The sequence below is a fragment of the Mustela putorius genome, unplaced genomic scaffold (genome assembly GCF_011764305.1).
Source record: "Mustela putorius furo isolate JIRA1106 unplaced genomic scaffold, ASM1176430v1.1 tig00000174_pilon_pilon_pilon, whole genome shotgun sequence".
NCBI lineage: Eukaryota > Metazoa > Chordata > Mammalia > Carnivora > Mustelidae > Mustela > Mustela putorius.
In genome coordinates this window covers 40,721,627-40,744,224 of record NW_025421304.1, presented here as the reverse complement: position 1 = coordinate 40,744,224, position 22,598 = coordinate 40,721,627, and the positions used below count along the sequence as shown (strand labels likewise).

General features: G+C 51.9%; 1 protein-coding gene across 3 annotated transcripts in view; it reads right to left on the bottom strand.

The window, feature by feature from the left end:
- Positions 1-14,466, bottom strand: part of KIAA0513 (KIAA0513 ortholog) — a 61,695-nt gene extending 47,229 nt beyond the window's left edge. For 2 of the 3 annotated variants that reach the window (XM_004753877.3, XM_013056966.2), the window contains exon 1: positions 14,320-14,466. The gene's annotated coding sequence lies outside the window, so the exon portion shown is untranslated. Of the gene's footprint in view, positions 1-14,236 lie in introns of all 3 variants that reach the window. The other variant, XM_004753876.3, reaches the window with a different exon arrangement.
- Positions 14,467-22,598: the final 8,132 nt, after the last annotated feature.

Here is a 22,598-nt window from a genome sequence, read left to right as displayed (position 1 = left end):
TTGGAGCTACACACCCATCCTGACAAGCAGGTTCTAAATGTAGATCCCTGGGGAATGTGGGGCAACCGAGTCAGCCAGCTCCTCTCCACCACCAGCTGACCTCAGAGGATGGTACCGGCCACAGAAAGGCTGTTCCTCCTCTGGTGTTCATGCACCAGCACCCACTCTCTTGGAAAAGGAATTCTCTCTCTGCTGCACGAGGGCCCCGCAGACAGAGCGCGCCCAGAAAGGATGAAGGCAGGGGAGAAGGGCTTCCGGTGGGTACACTGTCACCATTCTTGCTAGGCAGGGTGGGCACCACATTGCGGGGAAAAGAGGCAGAGGACTGTGTGGTTCTACCATACCAGAGTCCCTAATTTTTCTGTGATTTTTTTTTTCATCCTTGTCTACACGGAGAAGAGAGTCATACATGGAGAAAGTAGCCCAGATGAAGTCAGTTTTGTTTTTGAACTAAACAGGGACACCAGCCACGCAGAGCAGGCGTGACCGCATGGTAGGAAAAGACACATGGCGAGAAAGATTTAATGAGGGAAACCCACAGGCACGGCTCCTGCCAGATTCTCTACGTGAAGCGCCAACAGCCAAAGACCAGAGTGAAGTCGGAAGCAGCTCCCTGCATCTGAGAAGCTAGAACATGCAGTGTCAAGTGCAATTGCCTGGCTGTCCTCATAAAGGCTACCCAGTACCTGCCCGTGTCTCCTTTTAGACCCGTCCCTAAGTGGATGCCCCTGGGAGAGGGCCTCACCTGCTGGGACAACTCTGCACCCGAGAGGGGTACCCAAAGCCCAAGCTGGATGTCAGGATTGAGGCTGGTGACGCAGAAGGGCTCCAGAGAGCCTTGAACTAAGTGCTGGTCTGAGAAAAGGTGACAACTGTCCATGCAGCCTGAACAGGCTGGAACACAGACGCCCCTCCCCCCACCCCCCAGGGCAGAACCTGGTCACAATGACTTAGGATCATTGAATCCTTGAAGCGGAACCCAATTTCAGAACTCCCTCTGTTACATCCTTAATCCAAGGTAATGGGGCATCTGCTTAAGCCTCGCATATAAGGACTCCCTCTCCCCAAAACTGGTGCTCACCGACAGCTCTGCAAAGCTGAGACGGGCAGTCCTGTCCCCCTCTCCTTCCACTGTCATGCCACGGACATGTCTAGAAGCACATCTCTGACCATTTCCATGACTAGGAATGGAAAATTCCTTTCCTCCTGACCTAGTAATAGTGGAGGGAGAGACGGTCTCCGGAGCTGCTGGTAAAGTTGGGGGGCCTCACCCTTCTGCATCACCATGAAGCAAATGCAGTCAAAGCTCCCCCTTCACGGCCATGACGGAGGGGTCTCGTTCCTGAGTCACACCTCCAAAGGCTGGTGACCTGCCCTGAGTGAAGCAGGAGACCATCATCGCCCTTTCTGGGGGCGCATGGTCCCAGCGTGCGCTCCGGCATGGGGTCGCCACCTTCCTGCAAACCCACGGGAGGAGACAGACTCTGGTATGGGCCAGACAAAGGCACTGAGCTGCACAGAACTCACCAAGTGACCTTGAGGAAAGAGACAAGCCTTCTGTAACCAGGGCTTCCTTCCTTCCGAGCCATGGTGGCTTTAAGGAGACAGAGATGGAGACCTCGCACGCCCTTCTAAAGGCACAAAGGTCCACGTAAGGTATTTCAGGGAATTAGATGTTCCCACAACTAGCTCACGGCAGAACCACCCAAGCAAAGAGAACAGAGAATGGCCTGCGAGCCAGGCAGGGCGGTGCCCTGGTCTCTTGAGGCAATGCGGCTATGGGGGCGGGCGTCCAACTCTCTCCTCAGCCACAGCCTGACACAGACCTCTGCCAGTTGTCAGCCTGTCTCTCCACCCAGGGACGTGGGCCTGGGACAGTCACACACCGAGGCTCAGGAGAACCAAGGGAGTCCAGTTCCTCTGCCCAGGACTTCGAAAGAGCCAGGACACCTGCTTCCAGCCCCCACCGCCCCTGTGGCCTGCTTCACTTGTTTTCTTTCCTGGAGTGATCTGCCCCATTTCCCAGCTGCTGACCCTTTATTGAGCACATATGAATGTCTTCCTCAGATCCCCTTCCAGACTCTTCAGTTTTAACCTAAGAGATCAAGTATTTTTTTTGGACTCAGAATCCCCCAAAACATGACACGGAGGAAAGAGTCATTTCACTGAGCGCCTCTGGCCAGAACACCCTTGCTAGTTTTTTCCAACGATCAGAAGGACAGAGGGACAGGGAGAGATAGGAGGACAAACAGAGGAGGTGACAAGGAAGGATGCACGCACACACACACACACACACACACGGAGACTCCCTATCGGATACAATGACAAGGCATCACAATTCTGCCAAGTGGTCTTAGATGTGACGTGACAGGTCTTTCTATCAAACATTTTAAAGAATTTTATACCACCCATTCTAGAAGCTATAGACAATCACATTTTTCTGAAATTTTCCTTTCAAGTTCGTATTTCAATAATGGATGGCATTTTCAGACATCTCAAAACAGTCGCTGCTCCTTCCTCTCCCGTGCACATGTGGGCTGTCCGCCCCACCCGGGTGCTGCGGTGTCCCTGGCGTTACGCGCTCCCTGGAAGGTCAAAGCCCCTGCTTCCCACTGCTGCTTTGGTAAATGCGATGGTGTAAGAAAGCCAAGCCGCTCGGAAGTCCTCTTTCCAATAATGCTTACTATTATCTAATACTTTTTAATGCTGAAATGATAATAACCACTTAACTTCAAGCTCACTACATTCTGGGCCACTGAGCTAATGCTGTACGGATAACCTGATTTAACTCTCCTGTAACCATGGGCTAGGTCTATTGGAATCCCCATTTGATGGTTGGGAAAAGTGAAAGATGGTTGAAAAAGTGAAAGAATCTAAAAATCCCACGATGTTAGAGCTGCATGGGACTTGAAATTTCCAGAAGATGGTGGGAGGCTGGCAGACAGACAAGACAGGGACAGGGGAAGGAAGCCTGGGGGGAAAGCCGTGAGACCCAGGACAGCAAAGTGGCTCACAGACAGCTGTGTCTAGAACCCACGCTTTCTGCCCACAACATCACCCGATGGGTAAAGGAAACCCCGGGAAAACGAACACTCTCCTCCCTGGACTGGTCTGTCGTCTCCCGGCTCAGGACCACGTCCTAAAATATCACCACCCCAGGCCAAAGAACGAGGCGGCTGCTTCTCCTTTCTCCTCGGATGGCCCGCAGCACCCGTGTGGACAGGTGCACAGTATTACTTTGTAGAATTCAGGTCATTTGTTTGACAAACGTGTATCAAGCCCCTACCAGACAGTGGGAACTGTGGCAGGACCTTGGGAGTCAAGGAACAATAGGATACGTGCCTTCCTCGCCCCAACACCACGGAGGGAAGGACAGATACAAGGAAATGGTCACAGCGACATCACAAGGGCTCTGACTCCAGGGCACAGCTGTCAGTGGGAGCCCAGAAGGAGGAGCGCTCCATTCCGCCTCCGTTCTGCCTGGGGACCCTTTAAAGACATCGTTCTTCAGGCTGCATCTAGGAGAAGCCTGCTGGTCAGGCTCGGGAGGAGACCCCGGACGGGTCTCTCCCGAAGCTGCGGGGAGTAGACACCCTGCACACAGTTATCGCGGACGCATTCTGACCTTGCTGTTGGGTCCGGAGGGACGCCGAATACGGATCGCCAAGTCTGCCGCAACTTCAGTTTGTATCTGCAAGTACCGCTGGCTCTTGGACCACAATTGGGCGGGGGGTAACCCCCACACAGTCGAAAATCTGCGTATAATTCCTGACTCCCCCAAAACTTACCTCCTGAGAACCCACTGTTGACCAGAAGCCTTACTGAAGATGTAAACAGACTATCACGTGTTTGATGCTACGTGTTACGTATTTTCTTCTTACGATAAAGCAAGCTGAAAACAGAATTTAGAAAGTTGTAAGAAGAAACACACTTACAACTCGGTACTATATTATCTGCACATAAGCAACCCGTGCAGCTCAAACCCGTTGAACCTGCTGTTCCAGAGTCAACTGTAGTCCCCAAAACCTGAAAACGGAAACGTGCGTGATCATTTTTCTACTCCCAATAAATGGGAGCCGCATGCTTTTCTTTTGAGGGAGCCCACACGTAGAACAAGAATTAAAATGCACATAATTCTGTGCTCCAATCCTGCTTTGGAGTGTAAATTAGGATTTTTTTTTTTTTACAAGGGTACTTGGCAGATGTTTCCTTGCATGTAACTGAAAAGAAATCCATTTCAGCTGCGGCTCTGCTCGGAGGGGGACTAAACAGCTTCCCGCGGGTGCTTCCAGCGTATTGATCTGCGGTTCTGAGGACACAGGCTCTTCCAGATGTCTTCCCTGCAGAATTCTAACTCCCAGTTTAAAAGGGAAGCTAATTTTCTTTCCTCTCCAATGCTTTAGCTGAAGGCAGTTTTGTTCGGTCTCCCCTTTTTTAGGAAGAGAACAGAGAATCAGAGGCAGGTTTAACCTGAGAGAGAGAGAAGGGAATGAAAAGACGGGGTCTGCCGAGAACCTGCCGTGTTTCCAGAGACCGATAACCATCCTGACGTTTTCAGAAGTGACTGAGAAACGCCAGAGATGTCGGCACCACTCTGATCTACAGCAGGGCTGACCTACAGCACCACCATCAACTTTGGGGCTGGGACATTCTTTGCAGGGAGAGCTGTCCTGTGTGGGCACAGTGAGATGTTCAGCAGCCCCTGTGGCCTCTCCCCACTGATGCCAGAAGCACCCCAACGTGGAGACAATAAAAAATGTCTGGGGCGGTCGTCTGGGTGGCTCAGTGGATTAAAACCTCTGCCTTTGGCTCAGGTCATGATCTCAGGGTCCTAGGATTGAGCCCCGCATCAGGCTCTCTACTCCCTCTCTCTCTGCCTGCCTCTCTGCCTACTTGTGATCTCTGTCAAATAAATAAATAAAATCTTTATTTAAAAAAAAGTCTCTGGGGGGCGCCTAGGGGGCTCAGTGGGTTAAAACCTCTGCCTTCGGCTCGGGTCATGATCTTGGGGTCCTGGGATCGAGCCCCGCATCAGGCTCTCTGCTTGGGGGGGGCTGATTCCCCGCCCCCCTCTGTCTGCCTCTCTGCCTACTGTGATCTCTATCTGTCAAATAAATAAATAAAAATCTTTAAAAGAACAAATGTCCTGGATGCTTCCCCCAGTCGAATCCTCTGATCTGTATTAACTCGGAGTAACAAACATGGCCAAAGCACCTCCATCCCGTTAACTGCTTTCTAGTGAAAACCCTTCTCTCTCTGGGGATCACGGCACACAACCCCCCAGATAGATCCAATAAAAGGGGACCACAAGAGACTGAAGACAATATATGACTCTGTGTGAAACAGTTTACATTTCTGGCCACAGGAGACCTTGCGCACTGAAGCCCTCTGATTCCAATAGGCTGCAAATGGCGGTGGCTGTCATAGGTTTGCGCCCTCGTTCAACTCACTGTCCATGGGCAGCGCGCCAGTGTTTCAGGTAAGTAAGACCAATAAAAGCCGAGGCCACAGGGAGCTTATGTTCTAGTCAGAGAACAAGGAGATCAAGGAATCATTACAGCCCATCATTGGGGCTGTAAAGCAGCAACGGGCTTGAGCTGTGCCGTTCGACAGAGAAGCCACCTGCCGCCCATGGCTGGGAAGCCCGTGAGATGTGGCTCATTTAAGCTGAGCTGTGCTGACCACACCGGATTTCGGACTTAGTGCAAAATGAGAATGTAAAATGTCTCATTAATAATTTTTATACCGATTAGCTGTGGAAATGAGATTTTTGGATACACCAGATTAAATAAAATCCGTGATAAAAATCAATTTTGCCTGTTCTCTTTACTTGTTTAGTGTGGCTGCTAGAAACTTAGTTCAATGCACACAGCTCGCCCCTATTTCCATCAGGCGGTGCTGGGCCAGAGAAACCAGATGGAAGTGGGAAGCTCCTTCGGGCCCGAGAGGCCGGGGAGGGTCACTCTGCCATCTGGGGCACCAGCGTCCCAGCCCCAGGAAATGGCCAATTCACAGCTTTGCAGTGGGAATGGACCTGGACCATTAAAGCGATAGTGAGGCAGTGTGGCTCTGTGGGGAGGGGGGGACGCAGGGAGGGAGGGAAGGAGCTGAGAATGGCACAGCTGTGGGCCAGTGGGAGGCAGCGGCTTGGAGGCCAAGCTAAGGGGTTGGGATTTCATCCCAGGAGCCATGGGAGGGCCCTGGAGGGTTTGCATTGGGGGAACATCATGACCTCATTTAGGTTTTACCAAGATGCTACCCTCGCGTGGCTGTGTGGAGAGAGGACTGGCATTCAAGCAAGAACAGAGGCAGGCCTGCCGGGAGGGAGGCATGAACTTCGTGGGACCCCTCAAGCTGTTGGGGCACTCTGGGTCAGCTGGCAGGGTTACTGGGAAGAGGACAGGAAGGGCGCCTCGTGGCCCAGTCGGTTGAGCAGCACTCTCGGCTTCCACTCAGGTCGAGATCCCCTGGGTTGTGGGCCAAGCCCCGCACTGGCTCTGTGCTCAGGAGGAAGTCTGCTTGCCCCCTCCTCCCTCTGCCCCTCGCCCTGCTCTGAGAGAGACAGAGAGAGTGCGCCCATGCTCGCTCAAATAAATCCTTCAAAACAGAAAGTAGAGGCGAGGGAATGAGTTCAGAGATGCTACTTATTTCCCACAGGATATTTAAGTCTGGTTAATTCAACTTATATTAAAATTTTGATTATATATAACACCTCTTGGTGCCCCAAGAGCAGGTAAGTGAAGTTTGGTGTGTTTTTTTTTTTTTTTTAAGAAAGAGAGAGAGCATGAGGAGGAGGGAAGGAGAGGAAGAGAGAGCATCTTAAGCAGGCTCCCTGCTGGGCGCCAAGCCCAATGCGGGGCTGATCCCACAACCCAGAGAGCACAACCTGAGCCGAAACCAAGAGTCAGACGCTTAACCTTTGTTAACTGGCTTCCTACTTCCTTATACCACTGCACGAAGTTTCAAACTGGGGATTTTTAGGTTTGTCATTTGTTTTGGTCTCACTTAATGCATTCACTTCATTCTTGCTACTCTACTATTAACTCAGAACTTGGTTTTCTTCTCTCATGAGGCGTTCATGAGGCTTTCACTCCTTTTAATTGGGCCCTATTTTTGCATCTCAGCCTCCTGGGGTCCTCCCCCCCAAGTCCCCTAACTCAGGAGTGTCGGCAAACAGCGGCCCTCTGAGCTCATCTGCTCTGGTATTTTCCATTTGCTGTTTGCTCCGATGTTGCTACCGTCTCCTTCTCCCCTAGCTCACTGGTCACTTTTGCCACTGGTGAGTCATTTGCTCTGAGTCATGCCTGGCTGTGAGGCAAAGCCCAGGAAAATGCCTCAGAACACACACCTGGCTGAGGAAAGGACGTCACTGAGGAATACGGTGTTTTCCTAAGTGGATTCAGGAATTAACTAAAAAACAAAATCCCCTTGTCTCTCCTGTTTCCTCCCCCTCCGAATCACCACGTCCCTCAGCATCTGCTGGAGAGGATTCCTACGGTGGAACGAATCTCAGTCATGCGTCTTGGGTTGTGAGAGGCAAAAGGACGTTTCTGGAACGAGCTCAGAAAACCCCGGAGCAGGTTCTTCTCCCGGAACGTTCTTGCTCTACGGAACGGAACACCACCACCCTCACACACAGGCCACGCGAGGGTCGCGCGTCGAGAGCTCCGACACTATTGTTTTCCCCGGGGACCACCACACGGAAGGGGAAACAAGTAAAAACGAGAACCGCCCCAGACCAGAGCGGGACCCGGGTCAGACCGTGGGACAGAACGACGAGCTGCGCGTGGACAGCGGGCCGATTCCTCGTCTGTGACGCGGGGATGGCACCAGCAGCTCCCCCGGAGTGTTCCTGGGGGGCTTAGCGTGACGACCCCCGAGCGCGCTCAGCACACTGCGGGGCCCGGCAGAGCGAGGCGGATCAGCACGACCTGTCCCAGCGACGCCCCCCGCCCCCCCCAGGAGCACAACTGCCCCTCCCGCCTTTCTCCCCCAGAAGGTTCTGCGCTTGCCTCCCATCGTGGCTAACTCTGCCGTTTCAGGAACTGGGACCCCGAGAACCACCCCAGGAATACGAGCACGTTCCCCCCCTCCGGCCTCAGAGCCGCACACTTCACATCACAGGCTCCTTGCTTCTAAGCACCTTCCCTCCAAATATCGGACTCCTCGCAGACTGATGTCACCAGCGCCTAACACATGGGGACGCATCGGCCCGTCAGGTCCCCACAGAAGGGGTTCCAAAAATACAGCAGGAAGGAAGAATGGAAAACAGGGATGTAAGCACCGCCCTTGGGGGAGGGGTGAGGGGTGGCACTCAGAGACATCAGAAGGGACGGCAGATCTGGAAGGAGACGAAGAAGAACCGGGTGTGATGGGTGCCCCCGGGGAAGGGCCTGGGAAGCTGGAGGGCAGAGGCAGGAACTGCTCTTCACCAGGCATCTTGTTCTTTCTTCTTCTTCTTTTTTTTTTTTAAAGATTTTATTTATGTATTTGACAGAAATCACAAGTAGACGGAGAGGCAGGCAGAGAGAGAGAGGAGGAAGCAGGCCCCCTGCCGAGCAGAGAGTCCGATGCGGGGCTCGATCCCAGGACCCTGGGATCATGACCCGAGCTGAAGGCAGAGGCTTTAACCCACTGAGCCACCCAGGTGCCCCGGGCATGTTTTTTCTTATCATCTGAATTCTGTACTATCTGCAGGTATTACCTTGTCCAAAACCTCTCCACGTTAAATAAAGAAGGGATCCTCTAACTCCCTTAATAAGGCGAGACAGAGCCAGAAGTGACAAGGTCTCAAAGGCAAAGGTGCAAGTCCTTTCGGACATTTCGCTGGCAGTCTGCCCTGTTCCCCCGGCCCCAGCCCTCCAAATACAAAGAGTTTCCCCCATGAATTCCTGGAGGGCTCATTCTCGGAACACCAGAAATACTTTTCCCGGGTCATAACCTGAGACACTGAAACCCAGAACTCATAAAACCTTATGGAAAAGCCCTTCTGAATCACTGGGAAAGCCCAACAAGGGGAGACGCAACTTCTCCGAATGGTCTAGCACCCAGCAGATCTGGCCTCGTGAGGCCCACAGCCGGGCATGTCAGGCTCAGCTGCACCGTTTACTTCACTGTAGGACGTCAAGGAGAGAGGCCTCCAGTACAAAGACAGGAGAAAGCAAACCGCCGAGGAAGGACATCATCCCTCCAGGGCTCATACACAGCCATCAGACAAACCCTGCAGCCTAGCCTGGGCTTGCACCACTAGAGAGACCCGTCTGCTAGCAGGTGGGAGGCCACGCCCCTTGCTATCCCGTGTAGGAGACTCATTTTGTCCTCTTGACCTTGGGCAAGACACTCAATTGCTTGGACCCTTGGCCTCCTCACTCGGACACATGCAGATCACCACTGACCTTGCAAGTTGTCAAGAGCACAAGGCTTCATGTAAAAATACCCAAATCCACGTCATCATCCCTAAAGAGAACTCAGCACCTCCTGCCAGTCTTGCCCTTTAAAATGTTACTGGGTCTTGAAGTTAGAAGCTGTTACGCATTGAACTGTGTCCCCTAAAAAGATATGCGGAAGTCCTAACCCCCAGAATCTGTGACGGTGACCTTATTTGGAAACAGGGTCTTTGCAGATGTAATTAGTTACTTTAAGATAAAGTCATGATGGAATATGACCAACTCGATGGCGTCCTTATATGAATTAAAGAAACACACACACGCACGCACACACAGGGAGAGGAAGGCCATGTGACCATAGCGGTACAGACCGGAGAGATGCAGGCTACAAGCCAAGGAATACGAGGATTGCTGGAAAACCACCAGAGGCAGGAACCAATCCTCCGTCTGGATCCCCAAGAAGGAAACAACCCTGCTGGCACCTTGACTTTGGACTCCTGGTCTCTAAAACTGTGGGAGAAAAACAGATGTTGTCTTAAGCCACCTGGTTGTGCTACTTTGTTACAGAAGCCTCAGGAAAGTAGTACAGTAAGTTATCCAGTTTTCCTCTCTATCTAGTTGCTTGAACTGTCTTGTCTAATGACTGACTAGTCAGCCATTCTACGTCTATGTCTATGTCTGACTGTCCCCAGTACAAGAAAACTAACTCAGTATCAACCGTGGCAGCAATCCCTCCCATCTTTGAAAAAGTCTGTCATTAAAATCATTCATTCAACAAATATTGAATGAGCATGTACTATATGCCAGGCGCTCTCTGGGGCACTGCTGATACACTGGTAAATGGGCAGCAGACAATAAAAGCTTTCTCAAAGAAGACCATTTCTGATATTGTTATGAGGGAAATTAAACACTCTAATATAATAAAGTACATGGGGTAGAGACCAGGAGGAAACTGTTTTAGTTGTCAGGGAAGGTCTAAGGATGTGATATTAGAGCAGTCCCTTGAATGACAGGGAGCCAGCCAGTGGAAATTCTGGTGAAAGGAACCTTCAGTGCAAAGGCCGTGAGGCACAGTGACCCGGATGTGCTCAAGGCAGAAGAAGATGGGGTTTTGTGAGTAAGAGAGAGGTGACTTGTGAAGCTGGAGAAACAAGAAACGTTAGCTAGCACTCACCTGGCACCTGAAGTACAACACAATGAGAAGTGAACTCAATCCCCAGAGTCCTGGGGAACCACCAGGGAGAGGTATGCTTCCACCCACAGTTTTTACAAGATTACTCTGGCATGATACAGTTCTTAAAACTAAAACCTTCCTGGAGTGCCTGGGTGGCTCAGTAGGTAAAGCATCTGCTTTTGTCTTGGGTCATGACCTTAGGGTCCTGGGACAGAGCCCTAGTCAGGCTCCCTGCTCAGCAGGGAGTCTGCCTCTCCCTCCGCCCCTCGCCCTGCTTTTGCGCTCACTTGCTCTCTCTCTCAAATGAATAAGTAAAATCTTAAAAAAAAAAATTAAGAAAGAAAGAAAGAAAGAAAACTAAACTAAAAAAATCTTCCTAACTATAACTTGCGTCCTTTGGTTCTTGGGCCACTACAGAACAAGTTTATTAATGACAGCCCTGAACTCTGTGACCATGCCCCCCTACCCAGATTCTCACACTTACCAGCTCTAATTCACTCACCACCACAGCAATTTCCAATGGCTATTCTTGACTTTTTTCCCTATCTCCTTTTTAAATGTGATGTCCAGAAAAGAACACAATACTCTAGGCACGGAGTCATAGATTGGAACTGTTATCTTTCTCATTAGGGACTGTACATCTATTGCTTTTTTTTTTTTTTTTAATTTGTCAGAGAGAGAGAGCACAAGCAAGCAGAGTGGTAGGCAGAGGCAGAGAGAGAAGCAGGCTCCCCGTGGAGCAAGGAGCCCAATGTGGGACTCAATCTCTGGACCCTGGGATCATGACCTGAGCTGAAGGCAGACGCTTAACTGACTGAGCCACCCAGACATCCCTGTATTGGTTTTTAATTCTGTTTTCTACCATTGCCCATTGAGGCATCTCTCAGATAACCTCCCTCTGAAGTCCTTTTCCAGATCTAGATGCCTACATTAGAAAGTGGGATTAAAGCATGTTCTTCTCTAACAAGAACAGCTGTGCCCTGTTTTCTATTTAAAAAAAAAAAAAAAAAAAGGTGTCACCATAACCCAAACAATGCCACGTATCGAATACTGTATCTGATAAATAAAACTACTGGGTCAGCTCCCCTCATTTCACAACCACCACGCTCTTCTTCCGCGTGGAGGACAAGGAAAACTCTCAGGGACATTTCCCTAGAATTGCTTTGTTCTCTTGCATCACTATAACCGCTGAAGACACCTAGACTATTTGGAAACACAGAGCAGTTGGGCAAGAGGCTCCTTGCAAGCCACTTCCTACTAGAGTTCTCAAAGACGCATAAACAAATCTGAGTAGATGCAGAAGCTCTGGGGCTGTGTTGGGGGAACCAACGGTGCAGGAGTACTGGGGAGCTGAGCTGACGGAGTGAAGAGGCCAGTGATGGCAGAGAGAGATGTTCTGCCCTTGGATGCTGGGGAAGACCCCACGTCCTCGGAGGCACCGTAAACTGTCCTGTCCTTCCCCCACCCACTCCACAGGCTGATGGCAGACTGCTGCTTCTGGTTAACCCCAGAAGGTGAGGCTTATCGTTTTGCTTTGCCGCTAGGACCTAAGTGACTCTGGGCACTCACTTGGCCTCTGTTCTCTCATCTGTGACATGTGACTGGTAACACCACCTATCACTCCCAAGTTTATGGTGAAGCTCAATTGAGATTTTGTGCACGACTCCTTCGTAAAGTACTCTGTCATGTACAAGTGAGGGGTTGTTATGAGCGACAGGATTTTACTCCTCCCTTTGTGTATTTTTCCTGCTGCTGGTTGAATTTTCATGACTTAAAAAAAAAATCTTCTCAGGTTGCTTTTGATGTTTCTTTTAACCTAATTATTTTCTTTTTTTGAGGGAGGAAGCAGTGGGGGAGGGCATATAGTGTGACTCATTCCATTCTAAACCTTTCTTGGGATTGTCCTAAAAGATGTCATCTCTGGGGGTCACCATAAGGCAATTTACCTCTGAAGAACTAAAGTTAATTGTCATACAAAGAGTATCACTATTGTCCATTCTCTGGAGTTCTGTAGCAAATTATTTAAGGTTTGTGATTCATCCACATCACCCAGTAGTAGCTTTTTACTGCCTTTAGTTGTTACATTTTCAAATAATGGAAACCATCTTCAGGCTGACGCATGCCACAGAGGAGACACATGTTACCAAAAAACCCCCAAATCCAAAAACAACCATGGGAATGCATCCCAAAACCATACAAGAGGCTAGAGATAATCTGTAATCACTGAAAGTGCCTATGTGTGAGTCCCCAGTCATTTCATTTCTTTTATAGAAAAAGAAAATCTCATGAGTCAACTTTTTCATTGTGAGCAGGTCTCAAAAGCCTTTCGCCCCAAGTTTCAAATGCGTAAGCAGTCCTATTTCTGAACAAATGGACATAAAAACAAGTGACAGGGGTGCCTAGGTGGCTCAGTCATTAAGGGTCTGCTGTCCGCTCCGGTCATGATTCCAGGGTAGGGGGACTGAGCCCCTGATCCGCGGGAAGCTGGCTTCTCCCACGCCCCCTGCTATGTTCCCTCTCTCTCTATGTCTCTCTGTCAAATATAAATAAAATCTTAAACAACAACAACAACAAGAAACAAGAAACGAGTGACAGTGGAAGGGAGAGACTGAACAAAGAGAAAACAAACTTCCAAACGGGAAGGTGCAAAAGACCAAGGAGAGGGTTCATGGGTAACCAATCAAAATCACCCTTTTCCTCTTTCCTTAATTCCCTGTTCTGTATCTTGGCTGCCCTGGTTTGGTTCCGGGAGGGGGTCCCTCTCCTGAAGTGACTCTGAAACATTAGCGTTAGGCGGCCGCGGTCTGGGCGGCAGCGTCGAAAGCAGCTGGGGCCCTGACAGCTGTCCGCGTGCCTCCACCCCTGACTCACCCCAGCGACAACCTCCCCACCAGGCGCCTCACCTGCCAGCTCCGAGCCAAGTTCCTGCTCAGTCTGCAGGTCGGCACCCCCGCCCCACACTCAACCCCAGAGTCAGACGAGCAGGCCAAGGCCAGTGCCCACCGCAAAGTCGTCCTCTGAAATCCGGTCGAGGTACAAGCCAGGGAAGGGCAAGCCGGGCGCCGGCGGGTCCCCGGGACCACGGGTTCAGGCCGCCCCGAGCCAGCTGTTCCGCAGCTGCCAACCCGGCGCCCGCGCTGCCGTGCCCTCTGCAAACCTCGTCTGCTTGCGGGCCCTCCGGAGGGCGGGGGAGCCCCGGGCAGGCACAGGCAGCGGGGCGCGGCAGCACCGGGTCCGGAGCCCCCTCTCCCGCACCCGCACCCGCAGCCCGCCCGCCGCCCGCCGCCCGGGAGCAGAGAGGCGGCGAACTTGCGCCCGAACAGCCCGCACGACTTGGCTGACGTCCTTCCCATCCTGGCTCCAGGCACCCCCTCCCCAGCGCGCGCTCCCCGGAGTCTGGGGGTTCTTGCTCCCCGACACGGAGGGGCTGACTCCACCCCAAAGCCACCTGACGACACCATCTGCCACCGGGGGGTGGGGACCCCCTGTCCACCCCTGTCCACCCCCCCCAGCATCCCCAGGTACTGCACCGCCCCCCGCACCGTGGGCTCCCGGCTCCCCTTCCTCCTCCTCACCCCCAGCTCGCGCCGACCCTGCAAAAGCCCCCGAGGCCCCGACCCCCGCGCGCGACCCCGCGTCATCCCGCGGCCCCCTCCCTCCACGCGCGGCCCCTCACCCGCCGGCCCTCGGAGAGCCCCGCGCCGCCCGGACAAGTGACGCGTGTTCCCCCTCCCGGGCGCCGGCGGGAGCCTCTCTCACCGCGGCGGGCACCGGCCGGCGGGTCCGAGCGGGGAGCGAGCGGCTGCCTCCGGGCTCCGCGCTGCGGCCACTGCGCGGGCCTGAGAGCCGGGTCCTTCCGAGGCGACAGCCGCGCAAGCTGTCAGTCAGGCGGCCGTGCCCGCCCCCCCGGCGCCGACTGCGCAGGCGCGAGGGTGGCCCCGCCCCTCCCCCGCCGCCGGCCGGAGCGCGGGTCACGTGACGGGGCGGGGCGGCTGCACGCGGGCGGTACCCGTCCCGGATCTCTCGGTACCTGTCCCGGATCTCTCGGTACCTGGGCTGTCCCTGGGCGGGAAATCTGGTCCCGCGGCGCCCGGGAGCGCGCTCGGACGGCTCCGGTGGGTCGCTGTGGCGGAAAGTCGTGGAACTAGGGTTCCCCGGGGGCAGCCGGGTGGGACGGGCCGTTCTGCGAGCGCAGAAAAGAGGGATTTGGGGATTTGGGTCCGGAGGGCTGGGGGAGCCCCGGCCGGGAGCCGCGGAGTGAGACCGGTTCTGGGTGCGTCGGGGCCCCGACTGTCGCCACCTTTAAGACAAGATGACGTTTGCCGTTCCCTGCCCTCCAGTGCCAGGGATAGGGTGAAGTCTTGACCTTAACGAACACGCTTTCAGAGTGCGTCGGGCAAGGAAGCAGGTACCGAAGGGCACGCGGAGGCCTGATTTAGTTTTTGAAGGGGGCATCTGGAAAAGCTGATAGATCCCACCTCGCTTGCCCCGAAGTTTCTAGGCCAGTCTGCATCTTTTCAGCAGATGCAGCAAACGACTTTCAGGCCCTTTGGTTCCTGGTTCCCTCATACCTCTAAAATTAAGAGAAAGGGTTAAAAAAGTGTCTCCTGTGGAAGCTTTTCTCAGTTCTAGAGGAAGGACGTATAGAAACATAAACTGATGCCCACTCCCAGGAATTTCGGGGGTGCGTCATACTTGGGTCCAGCACCAGCAGGATAGAGACTATGATCCCAGTGGGCTGACCTTCTCCCCTGGCTTCCAGCCTGCATTACAGAGCTCTAGGGCTCCTTCTGGTGGTTGCTTGTATGAAATGATAAAGCCCGGTCCCAATAAGCGTAGTGCTCTCTGAAACAGGGGGGAATGTCAGTGCAGAATTTCTATGCAGAGAACTGCAGGTTCTCTGAAGCCCTAGGAGTTACACGGGAGGATCTGGGGTTCTGCCACTTTTAGGAAAAAAGGCCACTTGGACTGATGACCAAACATGTTTGCTGTGCCCCAAGTGCAACTGCTAATCCCAGCAGATGGTTGGCAAAGTTTAAGAAAACAACATGAAGGAAAAAGCCAGAAACTTTACCCACAAGAATTATGGGGCCTTTGGTGTCATAGCTACTTCTGGCCCATTCCAGATTTGCCTGGCCAGCTCGGTGTGGCCATCATCTATGAGAAATATTTCAAGTTCAGTATGAACTCAGGAAGGGAAGGAGTGTAAGCTAGCCTTCATTTCCCTTAAGTGGACACTATAAAAAGGTGGGCATTGCCGTTGATGCCTCCAGCAGAATACGAGCCCATCTAGTGGACTTTGTGGGAACAGGATGGCATCTATGGTTGGACAAATCCTCACCTAGTTTGGGGAGTGAACACAGCATAAGGCAAGGACCCAAGCAGCCCTGACCTGACTCTGGTGATAACCACTCTTCAGGAAAACTGGAAAATGTGAGCTCATTGAGGGTCAGATTCCATTCAGGCAAAGTATCATTTCTCAAGAGATTTGTATGAACCCTGCCTCGCCATGCCTCAGAAAAGGTCTTCTGGCCTTGCCAGCAGGTTGGAGAGAGGCAGATACATAGCCATTTAAGAAAGGGTGGGGAGCATCTGCAAACCACAGGCCAGCGAACTGGACACAGGGCGTGGGAAATAGGACAGATCACTCACAACATAACTGTGAGCCCTCAGAAGAGGAAGCACTGATGACAAAGACCAGGTCATCGCTAGGTTGACTATTTTTCTGTTGTGAAACGTACAGACTGCTAAGTCAGGAAATAGTATAGAAAGAGGGTACCAGGATTCTTTCAGTTAAGAGTGACAGAACTCAATTCACACTGGTTTTTAAAAAAAAAAGAAAGAAAAAAAAAAAGAATAAAAGGCTTACATAACTCACCTAAATTCTGGGGTTGGCCCAGCGGGATCCAGGGGTACCAATGATGTCCTCAGAACTCAGTCTTTCTCCCCTACTTGACCGCCTCCCTCTGATCTGGCTTCACTCTAAGATCAGTGACTTTTTTATAAGATAGTCTCCAGGAGCGATGGCACAGGTCCTTTCAACCTAGAGACCCCGGGGGGAAGGAGGACTTTGTCCTTCCACAGTTCCAGCGAAAGTCCCAGGATTTGATCTCAGCGCACCAACACTGGTCGTGTGCTCATCTCCTCAAGCCCATCCCTTAGGCCAGGTTGTTGGGGTGACGGGACAGGAGTGAGGCTCCGCCCTACCCAACTCCTTGGGATGGGGCGTCGCCACAGGGAACTGAGAAGATGGATTCTGGGCCGGTAGGGGAATGCCACAGATAACCAGGACAAGGCATGTGCTGAGGTATCTCATGGTATCGTATAAAGGACATGAAGAAAGGGTAGGAGAAATAGGAAATTTATTGGATGGCTGAGTCCATACTCAAAAATACCTTGACTAGAAGATGGCTCGGAGAACGAATTCTACGAGATCAGCCAGGCAACTCTTCCGCTTCTGGTTGCCCGCTGTGCCTATTTCCCCCTCCCGCTCTGTAACATATTGCCACAAATGCTGTGGCTTCAAGTAACATAGATTTACTCTTTTACAGCACTGGAGTTCAAGTTCTAAGTGACTTACCTCTAAATTGAGGTATCAGAGGGACCATGTTCCTTCTGGAGGCCCTAGGGGAGCAGGGCCTCCTTGCCTTTCCAGTTTCTGGGGGGGCTTCCAGCATCCCTTGGCTGGGGGAGGGGTCTTCTTCAATCTTCAAAGGCAGACCCCTTTAATAGTTCCTGGTTCTTCGGAGCCCTTCTAGGCACTGATGCGTATTTAGGGCACAGGCTGGTGGTTTTGTCGGATCTCTCTCAGTGTAGGGTTCTCGGTCTGCCCCTCAAAGTCAGGTGGCAGAGTGTGGGCAGCAACAGCACGGATGTGTGTCCTCAGGGCATCGGATCAGGAGGCACAAACATCCCTCTGTTGGCCCACGGTTGAGATGGTGACCTATTTTTCTACTGTAACAGTATCTTTTCCCCTTTGTCATCTGTGGGAAAGATACTTTTAGACTATTTAAATATCCTCTTTTTCCAATGAACTTCCACCCAACAGCTGAACATCCAGTAATGATAATGCCAGGCTGACTGCCGGATGCTGAGTGGTCTTAATCGGACTCTGTCGACAGAGATTGCTTGATATTTCCTTGCGTCTGTCCTTGACCTTTTCCGGTTCTTCTCTGCAAAGCAGCTGAAGTCACCTTTAGAAATCACACATGGGACCATATCCTCCAGTGGCTTCCTACTGCCCCTCAGTTGTGGCTAGAATCCTTCCAGTTGTTTGGGCCATGCATGGTCTGGCCCTTCCAAGCTCTCCAGCTCAGTTTCCTCACCCTCCACACGCCGGCCCCTTCAGAACTTCCCGCAATCCACGCTGCTTTCTTCTGCAAGGCCTTCCGACCTGCTCTTTTGCCTGGAACCCTCCACCTCCATCCCCTGCATGCCTTTGCTTATGAAATATCCATGTGTCCTTCACCTATCACACAAAATGAAGCTGTGTGACCCTAGGCCAGGCCAGATGCCCAGGTATACTCTTCTACCATGCGATGTCCTTTTCCTTTATAGGACACCCGTTTGTAATTGGGCACTTATTTACTGGTTCACCTTCGTCTCTGTGCTCTGTCAGAGGCAGGGACTGGCTGGTTTTGCTTACTCACGTGTCTGCAGCACCTAGCAAGGGGCCAAGCACAGAGCTGATTATTAAATGCTTGTTGAATAAACCAACCTGAGTTTAAGACACGGATCTGGGGCGGAGAGGACAAGAAGATGATGAGCACACGTGGTTAGGGCCTTGCTCCCAGGAGAGTTGGTGATGGGGCCTTTGGCAGCAGGAGCAAGCAAGCCATCAGGGCCTGGTGTAGAGCGCATCAGTATACAGCCTGGCCTCTGGCTCCTTGGAGGAAGAGTCTGGCACAGTATAAGAAGTAGGCTCTTTGCAGGCCGACAGAAAGAGGTCTGCAAGCTAGCTGGGCTTTCTGCTTCCGTGGGGGCAGCCACTTCACTCTGAGCCTCAGTTTCCTTAGCCCTGCAAGGGATCACACCAGCTTCGCAGGGCGGTGAGGATGAGGTGAGTTTATGGGTGTGACAGCAGCACAGAGGACAGGTCTGTGTCCGAATCCTGGCTCTCTCCTCCTAGCTGTGTGATCTTGAGCACACTGCTTAACTGCATTGAGCCTGTCTCTTCACCTCTGAAAGGGGCCACCCATAGTGTGTTCACTCCCTCATTCAGTGCAGGTTTTTTGGTTAACAGGAGCTGGGGAAGCACCAGTGGACACAAGCAGCATGGCCGGCAGTAAGTGCTCCACGCAATGTCCACTAGCCATACGCCTGCCCCACCAAGTATAGGCACGGGGTCCCAGCAGGCTCTATCCACAGCTGGAGGTAAGGTGGCCCTGTGCAGAGCAATTAGGACACATCGTACCACTCTGGGTTCTTCAGACTCCCTGGGCTTTGTCCAACACCATGGGCTGGGGAGAGTCGGCCTTCTCGCTTCCCTATTCTGGCCATTGTATTCAACACCACAAAGCCGTGGTAAAAAAATGAGGAACAACCCCAACACCCTTCCGTTAGAAACCTCTGATTGTCCACTGTACAACCATTAGAAGCATCCCTTTCTCTCCCGCTGTGTGCTTGAAACCGAGCACACAAATCCCGTGTCCAGAGGCAAATGAATTGACCCCGAGTGGGAACCAGTACAAGGAGCATCCAGATCAAGACGCGGAATATGATTACCCCCTGGTCACCGCTGCCCTGCTTTCTCTTCCTATGCCAAATACCAGTTTTGCCCTATTTTGAAGCTTTTAGTAATGGAATCACATAGTGTATCTTGCTTCTTTCTGCTGTTGTCGGACAGGTGGTTCTATGAGTGTACACAATCTATTCCTCCTGTCGGTCCCAGATGTTTAGGATGTTTCCAGTTTGGAGCCTCTGTGGACAGCGCTCAGGGAACATTCTGGCACGTGTCTTTTGGTGAACACAGGTTCACGTATGCTCAGTTTCAGCAGATTGTCCTAACAGCCGTCCCCTGTGGTTTAATAATGACCTTGCCTCCAGCGGTGTACGGACGTTCTAGTTACTCCCAATGCTTGCCAATGCTCAGTGCTTTGTCATTTTAGCTGTTCTGGTGGGTGTGTAAATATTTCTCTGTGGCTTAAGTTTGCGTTTCCCTGGTGACTAATGAGAATGCGCGCTTTTTCATGTTCTGGAGAGTCTCTTCTGTGAAGGGCCTGTTTGAGTGTCTTGCTCATTTTGGCACTCTCGTTTTGTCATATTTTATGTATTTAAGAATAAATACATGGTTTTAAAAAATTAATGAATTACAGACCCATTTCTTGTATTTCAGTCCAGGGATATTCTATGTACATAGAAACATATACATCTCAAAATAAAATAAAATAAACATATACATCTCCCCATTCTGCTTTCTTAACAAGAACGCACACAGTTGGACACAACAGACCTGATATGCCTTGAAGACCAGACATCTGAATTCATGAAAATCGGCATTTTTTTTTTTTACAATTATACATCGCAGCATTCCCATTTGTATGTACAACCTGTCCAACGAATATATTCACAGGCCTACAGCGTGCTGCCTGTGTTTTGCTTCTACAGCACGCTACCGGATGCGCGCAAGCGCAAACAGCTTCTTGCATGTGGGTAAGCCTATCTGGAAGGATAAACTCCTAAGGCGGGTTGCTGGGTCAAAGGGCACGTACGCTTACATATTCTGTGGTCCCTACTGCTAGTTCATTCTGCAGAGAGATGAACACATTTACGATTGCATCAGCTGAGTCTGTGTGCCAACACAGAGTGTTACCAAACTTTCAGCGTTGCCAATCTACTCAGTGAAAAATGGTACCTCCTTGTTCTTCAAATTTGCATTCATCCCTTTTACTTTGAAAGAGCCTGAGCGTCTTTTCACATGTTTGGATCGAATGTCTGCTTTGAAAGGACTGCTTCCAGGGATGAGTGGTGAACGGGAAACCAGCTCCTGAAGGATAAACAGAACCAACCCTGGACACGGGAGGTTTCCCATCCCTGCAAAGGGAATGGGAAATAGTAGGGTTTCTGCTCTCAGGACCTCAGTGAAATCAGGGAGAGGTAAAAAAACCAAAACCAAAACCAAAACCAAAACCTCACAGTCTTGAACCACAGTCTTAAAACAGGAACAAGCCCTAGAAATCAAATCTAATCTCATATTTTGGAGATTAAGAAAAGTAACAAAAACAAAAGCTGATGCTTGGAAAGGGAAAATGACTTGCAGAAGGTCTTTTGAAAAAACATACAATTCTGTTAAGAAAGATGAAATTTCTTGATAACAGTAGCATTGTTTGTGTCAACCTTTGCTGTCCGAATTAAATATTTTAATGGATGATTTTACTGTGCCATTTCCTACAGTAAGGGGAGCACTTTCAAAGTTAGAGTGGACAAGCTACACCAGGATTAAGGGACACAGGCAACACGAACAAGTACGGGGACTCTAAGAAGAATCATGGGGGTAGGGATTCCTCCACTTCTTCATGTTTGGGGAAAGACTTTGAAATGGGTCAAAATGATTATTGGGTGTCTTCAGTGAACAACCAGAGGTCTGGCATACCCTTTGGGGTTATCTGTTCCCTGGGGTCCTTTTCTTTAAGCTATTTATAACTTTACACGTTGCAGGGCTTGTCCACAGATATCAGACATAAAGTCAGTTTTCTCTGGTGAAAGTTCAGTTGATTCCCTCCCCCTCCCCCCCGGCCTGGCCGTAGAAGCCAGCTCTGCATCTATTAAGAAAATTCATTTTAGCATTCTTGACTGCCTAGATATGCGTCTGCCTTTTAGATTTATGTCTGAACCAACTATACGTATCATCTTACATACTTCATTAATGGGCGAGTTCCATTAAGACTTGACATGTGGTTATGTTGGTCTCAGATAACCTTTTCTCTTTTATTTATTTTTTTTATAAGGTTTTACTTATTTGACAGAGAGAGAGAGAGAGATCACAAGTAGGCAGAGAGAGAACGGGAAGCAGACTCCCCGATGCGGGACTCGATCCCAGGACCCCGAGACCACGACCTCAGCCAAAGGCAGAGGCTTAACCCACTGAGCCACCCAGGAGCCCAAATCTTTTATCTTTGAAAAAAAGACCCATTCTGGGGCCCCTGGGTGGCTGAGTTAGTTAAGCGTCCCACTCTTCATTTCATAGGCTCAGGTCATCATCTCAGGATTCTTTTTTCCTCTCCCCGACCCCCATCCCACCACGCTCTCTCTTTCTCTCTTTCAAAAAACAAAACCCAAAAACCAAAAACCCCTGTTGTTTTCACAGTGCTCCTAAGAAGGCCATCTCAAATCTAGGGCTACCTGAGGTCTTGGAGTTACTCAAAGATAACCGTGCTTTCTTCCGGCCAAGGCAGACGAACAGATCGCGGGCTGAAGGCCCCGCTCACCCTCGGGCCGCCCCAAGCTGAGAGAGCGGGAGCCGGGCGCCTGCGGGCCGCCGGGAATCAAGAGGAACAAGGTCCAGGAACACAGGTCTAAACCTTTAAAGGCACCCCGGGACTTGGCACGGCTCGGCGGGAAGAAGAGCTTCTGGAAAAGCCAGGCCGGTCGGCGGCGAGCCGAAGCCTCGCAGGACGTCGGGCCCCGCCGGGCGCCCCGGCTGTCGCCCCCGCCCCCGCGCGCCCCGCGGCTCCGCCGGCCCTGAGCAGGGTCGGGACGGCCCCTGACCGCGCACCCGCTCCCCGGGCCTGCGGACACGGCCCCAAACACGGCAGCAGAGCCGAGAGATAAGGAGCGCGTGTCCGCCCTCCGAGCGCTCGGGACCCGCGTCTGCAGGGGTCGCTGGGACGCTCAGGGAGGGCAGCGGAGGCCCGGCGCGCCCCGGGAGCCCCCAGCCCGGGCGCTTCCCCTCCCCCCCGTGCCTTCTGGCTCCGTCGCCGCCGCTCCCGCTCCTCTGTTTCCGCAGTGTCGAGGTTCTCGCTCCGCGCGCCGCACCAGCCACCCCTGAATCCGGCTCTGAGACGGCGCCGCGGGCGTCGGCCTGGGGGGTCCGCGAACTG